We start from the raw sequence: 18,320 nt of genomic DNA, 5'->3' as shown, positions 1-18,320 counted from the left end.
CCGCCGCTGCTTCCCCCTCCCCCGACGTAAACTGGGATCCCTTTCCCCTTGTGTCCGCCATATTGGACTCTAACTCTGGTCAGCGGCGGCGCCGGGCCCGGTAGACTCGCCGTCCCTCCCGCCAGCGGCCGCCTCGCAGCTCCCGCCCGCCCCGCCCTCCCCGCTCGGGAGGCGACCCCGCGCCGCGCCCCCCGCCCGGCCGGCCGCAGCGCCCGCTGCCGCCGCCGCCTCCGCCTCCGCCGCCGCCCTCGCCGCCGCCCGTGGCCCCGCGCCCGTCCGCCCGCGCCCCTTCCCCGCCCGCCGCCCGCCCGCCCGCCATGAGCCCGGCCGACGCCAAGCGCGGGGCCAGGCGCCGGAAGAACAAGCGCGGCGGCGGCGGCGGCTCGGGCGGCGGCCACGGCGCCGCGAGCGGCGGCAAGGCCGGCCCGGCGGCAGCGCTGCGCGGCCCTCAGGCTCCGGGCCCCAGCGGCGCGGCGGGCCTGCTGGGCGGCGCAGCGGCGGCCCACGGGTCCCTGGGCGCGGGCGGCGCCGCCGGAGGCTACTTTGAGGTAAGCGTGGCGGCGGGGGGTCGGGCCGGGCGGCCGGGGCCGCCGCCCCCTCGCGAGCGGCGGCCGCGGCGCCGGCGGATAACGGGCCGCCGGCCGCTGACAGCTCGCGGCGCGCGAGGCGGCGCCGGCAGCCGGCGCTGCGGCCTCCGCGTCGGCCGCGGTCGGCCCCGCGCTCCAACCCTGCGGGGCCGGGCGAGGCGTGGCGGAAAGTGCCCGGGAAGTTGGCGCTGCCTCCCCGGCGTGGCCTTGGAAAGCCCGCTGACTGCCTCCCGGGGCCACGGCCCGGCCCCGCTCCCCCGGGTGCTTAGGGGCAGGGAGGCGTCTGCTTGCTCGGTGTGTTTGTGGTGTGTGGCTGGGGAGTTCGAAAAAAAAATATTTTCGGCTCTGTTGGTGCAGGCCAGCGGGTGGTGGACTGCTGTCTCTATTCGCTGTCGGTTGTAATACTTCGAAGAGGTATTTCTACGTGGGTATGCAGTTGGCATGGGCATTTCCAGAGATTGCATTGGCCCCTGAAAGAGAATGAGTATTTTTCAAAAGTTATTTGAGTTCTTACAGTGTTAGTTGGACTCTTACATTGCGTTGTCTTAAAGACATTGCGATTATAAAACAAAAAGCCTTAGGATTTTTTGTGTGCCACGTCCTGACACAGATTGTTTTATGTGAGCTTCCAAATACTATGTTGGACCAGTATATAGTGAGGGCAGATAAGAGATCATTGCATATGGCATGACTTTTTGATACTTGTGCAGTTGCAGAAAAGTGCAGAAATGCATGTCTGCTTAAGTTTGAGCTTGAACTGCTCCCGGTGTTCTCTGTAGTATAAGTGTGGTCATTGTAGTTTATTTTGCATCATGTTGTTAAGTTTGTTTAGGATCCTGGGTCATAGTCTTGAATGTCTATCTCCAGAGGTTGCCCTTACCCAAAACAGCTGCAGTTCTTGGGATCCAGGATGAGAGGCTTGTGCATTTTTTTTAGGTCCGTATTTGGTGATTCTGGGAAGGGAGGGTGAGAGGTCCCTCTTTGCAAATCCTTTGCAAAAACGTTAATAGTGTTTACTGTGGCTGAATGTAAAATAACCCATTTCTATCAATTCAATAAAAACTAGTTGATAGCACAATATCATTCTTACACTTTAGTCTTTCATACCATTCAGGGTTCTAGTAATTTCCATTTACTTTGCAATAATTAGTTAAAATGATCTTTTAGTTGTTACTCTGATTACTTTTTAAACTCAGATAATGTATACCTACCTAAGTATTATTTTTAGTAGGACTGTTATGTTAAACTATTATGCATCAAAGGTTTTACACCCACTATAAAAGAAAATCTCTAACATGCACACATACCAACAAAAGTTTATGGAATGATGTCTATTACTTTTTGATCTCTTCTGTTCATTTTCATTAATAAAATACTTGTTAGGGTTCAGAGAATTATTTAATGGGTACTATTGAATTTTGACCCACACATGGAAAAGAATTAGCTTTTCTGTAGTTCCTGCACTCCCTTTTTTACTGGGGATTGAACCCAGGTCCTTGTGTATGCTAGGCAAGTGCTCTACCGCTGAGTTGCTTCTCCAGCCAGCTCCCCTCCCCCACTTCTATTTCACCTTTCCTCCCACTCTCTTTTCCCCTCCCCTCCCCTTTTTTTGGTACCAAGGATTGAACCCAGGGCCACTTAACAGCTGAGCCACATCTCCAGCCCTTTTTCTTTTTAATTTTGAGACAGAGGTCTTGCTAAGTTGCTTATGGCCTTATTAAGTTGCTGAGGCAAACTTTGAACTTGTGATCCTCCTGCCTCAGTCTCCTGAGTTACTAGGATTATACGCGTGGGCACCACTATCCCAGCTTCCAGACCTCTGTTAAGCTTTTAAATTTCTTCACAAGTTGTGTCTTAATCATGGACTAAACATGTTTTCGGTACTTGTGATAGAAGATCTTAATGTAATTCTCATAGGCCCTGAATTGTTTCCCCACAGAGGATGAGTTCTCTGGGTCCCTTGTCATGGTGCAAAAACAGGCACTCAGAACAATATTAGCAGGTAACAGCTAGTGGGTCCCAGCCCTGTGTTTCTCAGAGAGGAGCATCTGCATTCCATAGAGAGTCACCAGACCAGAAGGTGGAGAAAGTCTGTCTTCCTCCTTAGGAGGAACTGGTGTACAAAGCTTGGGGGAACACAGGTTTCAGAAGATTGAGCCCTGTGCAACCTTTTAGGGCACCCACCTCTTAGGATTTTTGTGAGAATTAAACAAATCAATGCAGAGGAAGTGCTTAAAACAGTGCTTGTTGGCCCACAGTAAATGCTGTGTTTTCACGGATGTCATTTTTCAGGAGGTTGGGTTGGACTTTTAGCGATTCTGCTGCAAGATGCTATTGATCGAGCTTTTTCCATTTGTGAAATGGAGAAGTAGTACATGTGAAATAAAAATGTTGGATGAGCTGCTGAGGATACAGCCCAGTGGTAAGAGGGTCTGCCTAGCATGTTCAAGTCCCTGGGTTCAATCCCCAGCACCACAAAAAAAAGAAAAAAAAAAAAAAGAGAGAGAGAAAAGCAATATTGGGCATGGGTCTCGGACTAGGTCTTCTGTAACAACCTTGTGTGGTCATCTGCTCTATCCTAATTGTGAAAGGCTAGCCCTGAGATGAATAATTGGTGGGTGAAACATATCATGAATAGCCCTAATTATTTTGCATTTCTATTTTAATGTGTGATTTTCATAATGCTCATGATGTATTAAGTGAAAAACTTAAAAGAGTAGTATTTGTGAGGCCTGTGTGTGTCCATCTTGGCATAGGAAGGTCTTACAGGGTGTTTGCATATCAGACACTTCATGATGGGCATTTGAAGGCTTAATGTTCCCTTTTTCATATGCTTCAAGCTTTAAAACTTTTCACAATCTGATATTACAAACATTTTTCTTTTTTTTCAAATAAAACTATGCTATTTCCATCTTTTGGTAGTTAAACATTTAGTTATTATGTACAATATACAAATAATAGCATTAGAATTTTGTTTTCTAAATAAGTGTCCAAAATTAAGTGTCATACATGTATTATTTACAAAAAATAGAATTCCTCTATTATGGAAGTTGATCTGTGTCACTTGTTGGAATATTAAATTACATTTGATTTGTACTCACGGAGGACTGGAGTGGAAATTTGGGGCTATTTTTGTAGTCCTGTTAGAGATTTATAAAAGTATGCCATTTGGGGTAGGATAGGGGTCAAAATATATTTTTAAATTGATATTAACATTGTAAAGTCAGAGAAACCCTCTTGTAGTGTAGGTAAGGTAATAATAGTTGAGGCATTGGTAATAGTCCTTTTTCAAGGCTGAAAAGGGGGCAAGGAAGAGTTTGGTTAATAATGTTGAAGGCCACCTCAATAATGTTGAGGTTAGGTGGTGTGGTTGCTGTACAAACAGCCCTAGTGGGATTATGGATGTGTGGAATAGATACTTGGGGGTCTTCCCTGTCTGGTAGAAATTGCTACCATGATGAAGTGAGGTTCCTCTTATATTTGCTTTAAGAAACTCTGTAATTCACAGAAGTAAATTAAGTAAGAATCTAGAACTTCCAGACCTTTAGCTGTTTAGCTGGGTGTGGTGGTGTGTACCTGTAATCCCATCTCTTTGGGAGACTAAGGCAGGAGGGTTGCAAGTTTGAGGCCATCCTGGACAATTTAGCAAGACTCTTGTCTCAAAATAAAAAATAAGGGCTGAGGATGCAGCTCAGTGGTAGAGAGGCCCTGAGTTCACTCTCTGGGTACTGTGTGCGCACCCCCCCCCCCAAAAAAAAAAGATTAATGGTTTAGCATACGTTGTTACTATGTAAGTTTTAGAAATGATGCAGCTCATCACAAACCCTCTCTGAGATTTAGTGTTGCTATATATATGTAGACGTGTGTAATGAATATATCAGGGTACAGTGAGTGTCTCCTTATACCCCAGAATGTGTTCTCCTTTTCATAGTCATTCCTACTACCATTCTAATCTGTATCTTTTTGATGTATTTTACTGGTATTTCATAGAGAAGGACTTTGTGCTGGGGCTCTTTGGCTAGGTGTTATATTTGAGGTGCTTTTGGGTTGATGTAGCATTTGATTGTTCTTTTTCATGGCATATACGTTTCCATTGTGTGACACTTTATATGTTCTAATATTGATGGATATTTGTTTTTTTTTCTTTTTAAGGCTGATATGAATTGGAGCTGATAAGCATGTCTTTTGGTGGGCATGAACACTCCTGAGAGTTGGTGTATGTACTTGGCAGAGGAATCGCTGAGTATTTGTATGATTCAACTTGAGTAGATTTAGCCAGTTTTCCTAAGTGGTACTGTTGCATGCTTATCATTAGAAATTAGCATATAATGAAATTGATTTTTTTCCCCCAGTACTGGGGATTGAACCTAGGCAGTGCTTTGTCACTGAACTGTATGCGTGTAGTCCTTTTAATTTTTTTAAAATGTTTTTTTTAGTTTTAGATGAACACAATACCTTTATTTGTTTATTTTTATGTGGTACGGGGTATCGAACCCATGCCTCACGCATCCTAGGCAAGCTCTCTCCACTGAGCCACAACCCCAGCCATATTTATTTTTTTTAATATATATATATATTTTTAAAATATTTATTTTTTAGTTTTTTATGTGGACACAATAGCTTTATTTTATTTTTATGTGGTGTTGAGGATCGAACCCAGCACCCCCACATGCCAGGCGAGCGCACTACCATTTGAGCCACATCCCCAGCCCTTAATATTTTTTATAGTTGGAGCACATGCCTTTATTTAATTTATTTATTCATATGTGGTGCTGAGAATTGAACCCAGTGCCTCGCATGTGCTATGCAAGCATTCTACCCCTGAGCCAGCCACAACCCCGTGCGCCCCCCCCCCCCCTCCATTTTTATTTTGAGACAGGTTTAGGCTAAGTTGCTGAGGCAATCCTCCTGCCTCAGCTTCCCAGGTAGCTGGAATTATAGGTATGAGCCACCATGCCTGTTTTTTGGGGGGGTTTGTTTTTGGTACTGGAGATTGGATCCAGAGGCACTTTACCACTGCACACATCCCCAGCCCTTTTAATTTTTTATTTTGAGATAGGATCTTATTAAATTGCTTAGGGCCTTGGTAAATTGCTTAGGTTGGCCTTGAATTTGGCATCCTCCTGCCTCAGACTGAGGAGTCCCAGCTATGTGGGGTACCTCAGAGGCTGATCTGCTGGCAATACAGCATGTGCTGTGAGGTGGCTTTTGTTTGTTTTTTGTGTTAACCCTCACTGTGTTAACCCTGGCTGGTCTTAACTAGGACACAAGTGGTTCTCCCACCTCAGCCTCCCAAGTAGTTGGGACTATAGTAGGTGCTCACAGTCATGCCCAGCTTTGATTTTTTTTTTTTTTTTTAAAGAGAGAGGGAGAGAGAGAATTTTTAATATTTATTTATCTTTTAGTTTTCGGCGGACACAACATCTTTGTTTGTATGTGGTGCTGAGGATCGAACCCGGGCCGCATGCATGCCAGGCGAGCGTGCTACCGCTTGAGCCACATCCCCAGCTTTGATTTTTTAAAAGTGCTATTACTTGGATTTTGGTGATGGAAGGGTATTGCTGGGGATTGAACCCACAGTCTTGCTCATGGTAGGCAAATGCTGTACCATCGAGTTACACTCCAACCTGTTATTTGAATTTTAGCACAGATGTAGTCCCATGTAATCACTGTCATAATTGGATACAATATAGTTTCATTATCCACAAATCTGCCTCATGTTACCCCTGTGCAGTCATACTCTCCCTAATTCCTTTTGTTTTCTTTGGATACTGGGAATTGAACTCAACCACTGAGCCACATCTCCAGCCCTATTTTGTATTTTATTTAGAGACAGGGTCTCACTGAGTTTCTTAGCACCTCGCTTTTGCTGAGGTTGGCTTTGAATTCGCAGTCTTCCTGCCTCAGCCTCCCCAGCCTGGGATCTCTCCCTGATTCCTAAGCACTTTGCGACCACTACTCTGTTCCTTATATACTTTTAAATTTCAGGGAAGTCACGTAAATGTAGTCATATGATAGCAAAGTTTTGAGGCTACACTTTATTTTACCTAGTATAATACCAAGATTCATTCAAGTTGTTGCATATACCAGTAGTTCCTTTTTACCTTCACCAATCCTCTCTGCTGCGTATGGAACCCAGGGTCACAGGCATGCTAGTCAAGCATTCAGCCACTGAGCTGTATCCTCAGCCCTGTTCCTTTTCACTGCATAGTAGTCCATTGTATGGATGTACCACAGTTTATTAGTTGTTTCCTTGGTGGACATTGGGATGGTTTCTAGTTTTTCTTTTTTCTTGGATATGGAGTTGCTATAAACATTCATGTGGAGTTGGTGTGTGAAACTAAATTTTAATTTCTCTATGATGCTAAGGATTAGGAGCTGTGTCATATGTAACATAAAACAAACTGTTTTCCAGATAGGTGTATTATTTTGCCTACCCACCAGTAACGTGTGGGAGTTCAGTTGCTCTGCATCCTTGCTAGCAGTTGGAATTGCCAGTAGTTCTTTTTCTTTCTTTTTTTTTTTTTTTTTTAACCATTTTAATAAATAGGTATGTAGTGGCATTGTGGTTTTAGTCTGTATTTCCCTACTGACTAATCATATTGAACACTTATCGTCTGTTTATTTGCCATTCTTGTGTTCTCTTAGAAGAGGTATATATTCAAGATTGTGGGTTTCTTTCTTTTTTGGCCTGGGTGTGGTGGTGCATGCCTGTAATCCTAGAGACTTGGGAGGCTGCAATAGGAGGATCACAAGTTTGAGGTCAGCGTCAGCAATTTAGTGAGGTCTTCAGGGAACTTAGTGAGACTCTGTTTCAAAATAAAAAAAACAAGGGCTGGGGTTGTGGCTCAGTGGTAGAGCGTTTACCTCGCTTGTGTGAGGCACTGGGTTCAATTCTCAGCACCACATATAAATAAATGATTAAAATTCATCAACAAACTAAAAAAATATTTAAATAAATAAGAAGGACTGGGGTTGTAGCTCAATGGTTAAGCGCCTTGAGTTTAATCCCCAGTACCAAAAAAAAAAAAAAAAAGATTGTTTGTTTTGTGTGTGCACTGAGAATTGAGCCCAGGGGCTCTACCACTTAGCTACACCCCCCAGACATTTTTATTTTTTTATTTTAAGAAAGGTATCTAAGTTGTGGAGGCTGGCCCTTGAACTTGTGATCCTTCTGCCTCAACCTCTCGAGTTGCTGGGATTACAGTTGTATGCCATACCTGGACAATTTACCATTTTGTTTTCTTTTATGAACTATGGTTTGGTGTCATGTCTAAGAACTTTGTTTCAGCTTCAAGTTATAGATATTTTTCCTTATATTCTAAAAATTTCATAGTTTTACATTTAGATCTGATTCATTTTGTGTAATTCCAGATAAGGTAGGAAGTTTGGGTAAAAGTTCCCTTTTCTTTCTTTTTCCTCTTTGTATGTGGAATTCAAATTGCTCCAAACTCATTTCTTGAAAGTGGCAAAAGTAACTGGTGGTCTGGAAGACCTAACCCAGTTATAGCATGCCTAGCATGCCCAAGGCCCTGGATTCAATCTCTTGCACTGAAGACAAGCAGGCAACCCTAAAACGCTAATTGGTCTTACTTGTGTGGGTTATTCGGGTACTCTAGTTTTTTTCCAGTGATTTATTGGTCTGTCTATTGCCAGTGCTGCACTGCCTTGATGACTTGTGTCTTAAAAATTGGGTAAGTTGGGACTGCGGTTATGGCTCAGTGGCTCAGTGGTTTAGAGTGCTTGCCTAGCACTTATGAAGCACTGGATTCAATCTTCAGCACCACATAAAAATAAAATAAAGATATTGTGTCTACCTACAACTAAAAAAATAATTTTTAGAAGTTGGATAATGTGGTTCCTCCAACCTTAAAGATTTAAATGATTTGTTTTGTTTTATTTTGTATAGTGGGGATTTAACTCAGGGGCATTCTACCACTGACTACATCCCCAGCTCTTTCATTTTTTATTTTGAGTCAGGGTCTTACTAAGTTTCTGAGGCTGGCTGAACTGGGATTAGAGGCATGCACCACTTCGCTGGTTATTTTCTTTGTCTTTTATGTGCATTTTAGAATCAGCTTGTGTATATCAATAATTAGTTCTTCTGAGATTTGATTTGAATAACTTTAAATCTATATATAGATCAGTTTGGTGGAGAATTGACATATATTTACTATGTCAATTTTCCAAAGCATGAAAACGATGTGACTGTAATTAATTGGTTGTTTGATTTCTTCCATTAGTGATTTATAGATGTTAGTGGTACAGATCCTATACATTTTTTCTTAGATTTGTACTTATTTCATGTTTTTTAATTTTTCATTTTTCTTAGCTATTTCAAATATGCCTGCCTCCCTCTTGTCCTTCTTCCCTATCTCCTTTCCTTCTTTTCTTTATTCTGTTGAACCCAGGTCCTGGAGCATGTTAATAAGCACATGCTTTTCCACTGAGCCACACCTTCTTTATTTGTATATAGAAATAAAATTTGGGATGTAGCTCAGAGGTAGAATTACTTTCCTAAAGACAGTAGAATGAATTGGATATTATTTTCCTAGATATGAATACACCACCAGTGTAACTGCACATAATGTACGACTACAAGAATGAGATCCTAATTAGACTAAGTTATACTCCATGTAGGTATAATATGTCAAAATACACTCTAATGTCATGAATTTCTAAAAAGTACAAATTAAAAACAAACAAAAAACAAACACTTTCCTAGTATGCACAAGATCCTGGATTTGGTCCTCACCACTGCAAATATAAAAAGGAATATAATATTTTTGTGTTTCCTTTCTGTCCTTTGGTCTTGCTGAAATCATATATTCTGGGATTTTTTTGTGGATTCATGGGGTTTTCTGAATAAATAATCATATTGTTTCTCCTTTTTTTTTTTTTCCCCCGTTCTATGTTCCTTTTATTTTTCTTGTCTTATTAAACTGGTTAGGACTTTGATGCTCAGGATCCCAAGTGATGAGAGTGGATATTGCTGCCTTTTTCTGGATGTTGGAGGAAAGCCATTAAGTATGATGTCTGTTGTAGTGTGTGTGTGTGTGTTTTTTTTTTTGTAAATACTCATGATCAGTTTAAAGAAGTTCCTATGTCTGGTTTACTGAGAGATTTCATTAGTGAATGTTGAGTTTTTTATTTTTTTCCCCAGAATTTTTTTGAGTCAATTGATTATGGTCATGTAGTATTTCTTCTTTAGACTACTAATAAGTGGATTGTATTGTTGATTTTGGATATGAAACCAGTTTGCATTCCTAGAATAAACCCTACTTGGTCGTGGGTGTTACTGTTATTTGTGTGTGTGTGTGTAGTGGGGGGGCAGATACTGGGAATTGAACCCAGGGGTTTCCAATATTAGGCAAGTGCTGTACCCCTAAAATAACGTCTAGCTCCCCAATCCTGCCACTTTTTTTTTTTTTTTTTTTTAATTTTTTATTGTTGGCTGTTCAAAACATTACATAGTTCTTGATATATCATATTTCACAATTTGATTCAAGTGGGTTATGAGCTCCCATTTTTACCCCATATACAGATTGCAGAATCACATCAGTTACACATCCATTGATTTACATATTGCCATACTAGTGTCTGTTGTATTCTGCTGCCTTTCCTATCCTCTACTATCCCCCCTCCCCTCCCCTCCCCTCCCCTCTTCTCTCTCTGCTCCCTCTACTGACATTCGTTTGTCCCCCTTATATTATTTTTCCCCTTCCCCTCACTTCCTCTTGTATGTACTTTTGTATAACTCTGATGGTCTCCTTCCATTTCCATGCATTTTCCCTTCTCTCTCCCTTTCCCTCCCACCTCTCATCCCTGTTTAATGTTAATCTTCTTCTCCTGCTCTTCGACCGTACTCTGTTCTTAGTTACTCTCCTTATATCAAAGAAGACATTTGGCATTTGTTTTTTAGGGATTGGCTAGCTTCACTTAGCATAATCTGCTCTAATGCCATCCATTTCCCTGTAAATTCTATGATTTTGTCATTTTTTAATGCAGAGTAATACTCCATTGTGTATAAATGCCACATTTTTTTTATCCATTCATCCACTGAAGGGCATCTAGGTTGGTTCCACAGTCTAGCTATTGTGAATTGTGCTGCTATGAATATAGATGTAGCAGTGTCCCTGTAGCATGCTCTTTTTAGGTCTTTAGGGAATAGACCGAGAAGGGGAATAGCTGGGTCAAATGGTGGCTCCATTCCCAGCTTTCCAAGAAATCTCCATACTGCTTTCCAAATTGGCTGCACCAATTTGCAGTCCCACCAGCAATGTACAAGTGTACCCTTTTCCCCACATCCTCGCCAGCACTTGTTGTTGTTTGACTTCATAATGGCTGCCAATCTAACTGGAGTGAGATGGTATCTTAGGGTGGTTTTGATTTGCATTTCTCTGACTGCTAGAGATGGTGAGCATTTTTTCATGTACTTGTTGATTGACTGTGTGTCCTCCTCTGAGAAGTGTCTGTTCAGGTCCTTGGCCCATTTGTTGATTGGGTTGTTTGTTCTCTTATTGTCTAATTTTTTGAGTTCTTTGTATACTCTGGATATTAGGGCTCTATCTGAAAAAAAAAATTATTTTGAGTCAGGATCTTGCTAAGTTTTCCAGGTTGATCTTGAACTTGTGATCCTCCTATCTTGGCCTTCTGAGTAGCTGGGGTCACAAATGTGCATCACCATGCCTGATTTGCTTGGGTTTGAGAATTTCAGGTAGAAGATAGCAGTTTAGATTATTGATTTGAGACCTTTCTTTAATTTCTTTTTCTTTTTTCTTTTCTTTTTTGTAGCAGGGATTGAATCCAGGGGTGCCTAACCACTGAGCCACATTCCCAGCCCCTTTTTTTTGGTTTGTTTTATTAGAGACAGGGTCTCAGTGAGTTGCTTAGCGCCTCGCTGAGTTCCTGAGGCTGGGTTTGAACTCAAGATCCTTCTGCCTCAGCCTCCCCAGTTGCTGAGATTACAGGCGTGTACCACCATGCCCAGCATCTATTTTTCTTCTTTAAGTATTATTGAATGCTCTCAACTTCTGTGTAAGCTATACTTTAGCTGCATCTCACAAATTTTTGTATGATGTACTTTCATTTATATTCAATTTAAAAGTTTTCTCATTTCCTTTGAATCTTCTTTGACTCATGGGTTGTTTTAAAGTACATTGTTAAATTTCCTGTTCTCTTTTTTTTTAATATTTATTTTTTAGTTGTAGTTTGACACAACACCTCCATTACACTTGTTTAATTTTTTTGTTTGTGGTGCTGAGGATCAAACCCAGGTTCCCGCATGTGCGAGGCAAGCGCTCTACAAGCGCTATACCGCTGAGCTACAACCCCAGCCCCTCCTGTTCTCTTTTTTTTTTTTTTTTTTTTTAAAGAGAGAGGGGGAGAGAGGAGAGAGAGAGAGAGAGAGTTTTTTAATATTTATTTTTTTTAGTTTTCGGCGGACACAACATCTTTTTTTTATATATATATTTAGTTAGTTAGTTAGTTATTGGCGGACACAACATCTTTGTATGTGGTGCTGAGGATCGAACCCGCGCCGCACGCATGACAGGCGAGCGCGCTACCACTTGAGCCACATCCCCAGCCCCTCCTGTTCTCTTTTTGTTACTGAGTTCTAGTCTAATTCTCTTGTGGTCAGAGAATGTCTTTTTATGGTTTTATTTTTTTCAAAAATTTTGCAGTTCTATTGTTTATGTTGATGAATGTTACACGTACACTAAAAAATGTATTTTGTGTTATTTTTGGGTGGATTTTCTTTAATTCTTTTTTCTATTTTGTGGTACTGGTGATCAAACCCAAGGACTTTATCAAATTTGTGATTATCGTACCTCAGCATCCCAAGAAGCTGGGATTACAAGTATAGGCTACCACACCTAGCTTAGGTAGAGTGTTTTCTAAATGTCCATTATATCTGGTTGGTTTATAGTTTTGTTCAATTCTTGTGTATTCTTTTTATTTTTAATATTTATTTTTTAGTTGTAGTTGGACACAATACCTTTATTTTATTTATTTTTATGTGGTGCTAAGGATTGAACCCAGGGCTAGGTGAGCCCTCTACTGCTGAGCCACAACCCCAGCCCAATTCTTGTGTATTCTTGCTGTTTTTTTGGTCTCCTAGTTCCTTTTATTGCTGAGAAAGGAGAGTTGAGGTCTGTTATTAGAATGTGGTTTGTTGACATCTCCTTACAGTTTATTTAGTTTTCCCTTCATGCATTTTTTAATCTTTGTTGTTTGGTGCATATACACTTAGAATTGTTTGTTTTCTTGATGAATTGACCCTTTTTGTCACTTAAGTTATGTTCTTCTCATCTTTGGTAGTTTTCTTGACTCTGAAGTCTTATTATTATTATTATTTTTTAAGTTGTTGATGGACCTTTATTTTATTTATTTTTATGTGGTGCTGAGGATCAAACCCAGTGCCTCACACGTGCTAGGCAAGTGTTCTGCCACTGAGCTACAGCCCCACACCTTCAGCTTTCTTTTAATTAGTATTTTTTGGTATATCTTTTTCTATCCTTTTACTTAACCTACATATATGTTATTTTACTTGACATGCGTTTCTTGTAGACAGCTGCTTAGTCAACTTTCGTTAATAATACATATTCATATTTTCGGTTTTAGTTATAATGTATATATGAAATATACTTTCTAATTTGAGGTCTTTTTTCCTGAATTAATTGCTAATTGAGTGTTTCGTACTAGTTTGGTATTCTGCCATGTGCATTATGTTTCATATAGTTCTCTTCATCAACATTATTATTATTATTATTATTTTTTTTTCTGCTGAGAATCAAACCCAGGGCCTTGTGCATGCAAGGCAAGCACTCTACCAGTTGAGCTATATTCCCAGCACTTCTTCATGATTTTTTTTTTTTTTTTGGTACAGGGGATTGAACCAGGAACACTTTACCTGATGACATTCCCAGCCCCTTTTAAAAATTTTTTGAAACACTTTCTCCCTAAGTTGTTTAGGCTGGCCTGGAACTTGCGATCTTTCTGCCTCAGCTTCCTGAATGACTGGGATTACAGGTGTGTGCCACCACACCTGGCTTTTCACTGAACTTTTTGACCCAATAGGCTTTATAAACTGATTTGCTGGATTACATCAACATGGAAACACAAATTATATTTATGTATGTTTTTGTACACACATATGAACATGTGAACATATAATGTGGTTTGTTGACATCTCTTTACAGTTTATTTAGTTTGAACCCAGGGACTCTATCCCTGAACTACATCCCCAACCCTTTTAAAATTATTATTATTATTTTTGGAACCAGGGATTGAACTCAGGGGCATTCAACCACCCAGCCCTTTTTTGTATTATTATTTTTGGTACCAGGGATTGAACTAAGGGACATCAACCACTGAGCCAAATTCCCACCCCTTTTTTGTATTTTGTTTAGAGATGGGGTCTCACTGAGTTGCTTAGAATCTTGCTTTTTGCCAAGGCTAGCTTTGAACTCATGATCCTCCTGCCTCAGCCTCCTGAGTAACAGGAATTATAGGCATGTTGTTAAGGCCTTGGGTTTGATTCTCAACACCACATAAAGATAAATAAAGGTATTATGTCCAACTACACTAAAAAATAAACATTAAAAAACAAAAAAGAAGAAATAACAAGGGACCACAAGAGTCAAAACACTTGTTCGAAAGTGGGTGGGCAAGGAGGTAAACCTTTACTTTTGCCAGAAGGGTGTGCTACAGAATCTGGTTAGTGAGCCTATCTGGGGAAGGGCTACAATTAAAATGGCTACAATTGGATCCAATTGTACTATATTCTGAAAACGAACCACCAGATTTTCTGTTTCTCACAATGTGATATTGGGCTTGTCCAATCCATCTTCTTCTTCTTCTTCTTCTTCTTCTTTTTTTTTTCTTTTTTAAAGAGAGAGAGAGAGAGAGAGAGAATTTTTTTTTTTTTTTAATATTTGTTTTTTTAGTTTTTGGCGGACACAACATCTTTGTTTTGTATGTGGTGCTGAGGATCGAACCCGGGCCGCAGGCATGCCAGGTGAGCATGCTACCGCTTGAGCCACATCCCCAGCCCCAATCCATCTTCTTTTAGAGACAGTTTAACCAGTATGAGTTGAAATCAAATAACTTATATCTCATGGGCCTATAAAACATTTGTTTTGTTTTTACTTATAGAAATCAGTTTTGGTCTAGGCACACCTATAATCCTCCTGCTCAGAAGGCTGAGACAGAGGGATCTCAAGTTTGAGTCAGCTTGGACAATTTAGTGAGACCCTACCTTAAAACAAAATAAAGAGTCTGAGATTGTAGATCTGAGGTAGAATGCTTGCCTAAACTTTCTGTAGGCCCTGGGCTCCATCCTCTGCACTACAAAAAACAAATAAGTCATTTTTAATTTTTTCCTTCCTTCCTCCCTTCCTCCCTCCCTCCCTCAGTATTAGGGCTTGAACCCAGTGGTGCTTTACCACTGAGCTACCCGCCCCCCTTTTTTTGGTAACAGGTTCTTGCTAAATTGCCCAGGCTGACTTTGAACTTTCTGCCCTTCTGCTTTAGCCTCCTGAGTAGCTGGGATTACAGGCCTGTGCCACTCAGTGTACCTGGTTAAACTTATTATTTTGGTGTTTTTTTTTTTTTTTTTTTTTGGTGGTGATGTTTGGGGATCAAACTCAGGTTCTTGAACCTGCTAGGCATACATACTACAACTGAGCCATGCCCCAGACCTTATTTTGAGGGAGTTCTAGATTTACAAGATAGGCTTTGTTATGCCTAGAGTCCCAGGTACTTAGGAGGCTTAGGCAGGAAAATTGCTTGAGTCTAGGAGTTCAGGACCAGCTGGGCAACCATAGCATGAGACTCCATCTCAAAATTGAATAAGTAAATAAACACCATACAGTGAAAACTTAGCTCAAAGAAGAAGTAAAAATGAAAACTAGATTTATAGACTAGTGACCAAGATAGTGTAGAGAGTTCCTGTATTCCCTTCAGCCAACTTTTCCTAGTGTTGACATCTTATGGAATATTGATATTTGTCACAACTAGGGAAGTGAATGTTGGTACAACATTGCTAACTACAGATTTTGTTTCTGTTTCACTAATATCCTATTTCTCTCCCAGGGTTTAATCCAGGACACTACTTTGTATTTAGTGGTCCAGAATTGTAATTCTTTTTAGCTGCCTTAGTTATGAATTTAGTGAGCTTTCGATTTCATAGTTCTTTCTTTGTAGAAATATTTGGTGTTTATTCCACTGTGGTGAAATAGTCCAGCAGGACAGACATTCTTCAGGTTACACCTGGGAGCTCAGCCCCTCTTGACAATCTGTTAGAGGTTACAAATTCCTGGTCACTGATCAGGTTAGTGTAGAGAAAGGGGTTACCAGGCCCTGATGAAGTTTGTTGCATTAGATGAAGAAATTCCATAAATGAATTCTTTTTTTTTTTTTTTTTTAAGAAAGAGTGGGGGGGGCTGGGGATGTGGCTCAAGCAATAGCGTGCTCGCCTGGCATACATGCGGCCCGGGTTCGATCCTCAGCACCACATACAAACAAAGATGTTGTGTCCGCCGAGAACTAAAATAAATAAATAAATAAATATTTAAAAAAAAAAAAAAAAGAAAGAGTGGGGGAGAGAGAGAGAGAGAGAGAATTTTTTTTTAATATTTATTTTTTAGTTTTTGGCGGACACAACATCTTTGTTTGTATGTGGTGCTGAGGATGGAACCCGGGCCGCACGCATGCCAGGCGAGCACGCTACCGCTTGAGCCACATCCCCAGCCCTCATAAATGAATTCTTAACTGTGCTTATATATTGTTGTTGCTGCTGCTTCCCTTTTTTTTTTTTTTTGTTACCAGGGGTTGAACCCAGGGGTGTTTATTCACTGAGCCATATCACACCTCCAGTCCTATTTTTTTCTTTCTTTCTTTTTTTTTTTTTTTTTTTTTTTATGTTTTGAGACAGGGTCTTGCTAAGTTGCTTTAGGATCTTGCTAAATTGCTGAGGCTGGCTTTGAACTTGGGATCCTCTTGCCCCAACCTCCCAAATGACTGGGATTACAGGTGTGTGCAACTGTATCCAGCTGCTTTCTGCTTTTTTTTTTTTAAACCTTTATTTAATTTATTTATTTGTATGTGGTGCTGAGGATCGAACCAAGGGCCTACCACGTGCTAGGCGAGCACTCTACCTCTGAACCACAACCCCAGCCCTGCTTTCTGCTTTTAAAAGCATAAAAAACACCATCATGTATTAACAGTCCTAAATTGTAGCTACTGTCTTCCTCCTTCCCTTATTAGAATAATAGGAGGGTTTGGATATGTCAGCTGGTCGTTGCGGTTAAATGTCTCTCCATAAGCTGTGAGTTGAAATGTTCATTGTGTTTTTGTGTGTTTACAGATGATCCATGCAGTTTGTTGGTAGGCACGCTGGCATAGCAGATTAGACTTAGAGTATTGTGAGACTGGTGATTTTTTTTTTTTTCCTTTTGCTGAGGTAGTGTTTGTTGTTGAGTTTGAAAAATTCCTCTAAATGTTGTAGTCAGCACCTTCAGTTTCTAGTGGCATTTATTACTTAGTCCTCACTCAAGGTAGGAAACTGAAGCTGAGGGCCTAGGAATATAGCTCAGCTGGTAGAGTGCTTGCCTCACATGCACAATAACATGGGTTCAATTCTTAGCACTACAACAAACAAATAAACAAACAAAAACAAAAACTGAAGCCTGGGCATAGTGGCACATGCCTGTAATCCCAGCCACTTGGGAGGCCAAGATGGGAGGATCTTAAGTTCAAAGCCAGCCTCAGCAAAAGCAAGGTGCTAAGCAACTCAGTGAGACCCGGTTTCTAAATAAAATACAAAATAGGGCTGGGGATGTGGCTCAGTGGCTAAGTGCCCCTGATTCAGTACCGCCTCCCGCTTCTGGGGTTGGGGCTGGGGCTCAGTGGCAGAGTGCTTGCCTAGCATGTATGAGGCCCTGGGTTGATCCTCAGCACCACATAAAAGTTAATGAACAAAATAAAGGTATTGTGTCCAAGTACAACTAAAAAAATTAAAATTAAAAGAAAAGAAAACTGTCTTGCTATCCTAGTTCTCCTTGCTCTCATTCAGCCTATGTTTTCTCTTCCTCCAAGCCTAGTCTGGAACCTGGTCTGCTGCTTTCTTCCACCCTCCCTACTCCTGTTCCATCTGCCCTTCCGCCTGAGCAGGGGAGAATCTTCCGCTTTCTTTGGTGGCACCTTCACTTGCTCCTACTACTATCCCTTGCCCGCCAGAGCCTTGCTGATTGGGTCTGGCTGGTCAGCATCCATCTTGCTCTTTGCTTCCTTTTATCTCCTTATTCCAGGCTTTGAGTCCTCCAGGCCTAGTGGTCTTGCTGTGCTGGTTGTGTGATGCATCTGCACAGCTTGAGCAGGCTGTTCCTCTCACCTCCGTGCCTTCTTGGGACTCTCCTGTCTTCTGGGAAGGGAACTGCTGTTTCTCTCTAAGGTGGAGGTCATGCACTGTCCCCGTGGGGCTCATGTTTTTCCTCTAGACCAGGTCGTTACCTCCCTTCCAGGTTTCCTTGGTGCCTGTCCTTGACAAGCACATAGCTCATACACACTCAGCAGTGTTGCTGAGGCCCAGGCCACTCCACAGGAGTTCTTGCAGTTCTACCTTCTTCCCTTTTTCTCTGAAATCTCTTCTTTGCCTTCTGCTTTTGAAGAAAGCATTTATGCTTTTGAAGAAAGCATTTATGCTTTTTCCAGATTAATTCAATATTGCAG

General features: G+C 41.3%; 1 protein-coding gene across 1 annotated transcript in view; it reads left to right on the top strand.

Moving 5' to 3' along the window:
- Positions 1 to 443: 443 nt before the first annotated feature.
- The window catches only part of Fam193a (family with sequence similarity 193 member A), a 149,366-nt gene continuing 131,489 nt past the window's right edge, over positions 444 to 18,320 (top strand). The window contains exon 1 of the mRNA XM_046423623.2: positions 444 to 548. The gene's annotated coding sequence lies outside the window, so the exon portion shown is untranslated. The remainder of the gene's footprint in view (positions 549 to 18,320) is intronic.

Source organism: Marmota monax, unplaced genomic scaffold (genome assembly GCF_021218885.2).
Source record: "Marmota monax isolate L192 unplaced genomic scaffold, Marmota_monax_Labrador192_F-V1.1 WCK01_AAM20220418_F8-fsc00009, whole genome shotgun sequence".
NCBI lineage: Eukaryota > Metazoa > Chordata > Mammalia > Rodentia > Sciuridae > Marmota > Marmota monax.
The sequence above is the reverse complement of the archived record's forward strand: the minus strand, read 5'-3'. Positions and strand labels throughout refer to the sequence as shown.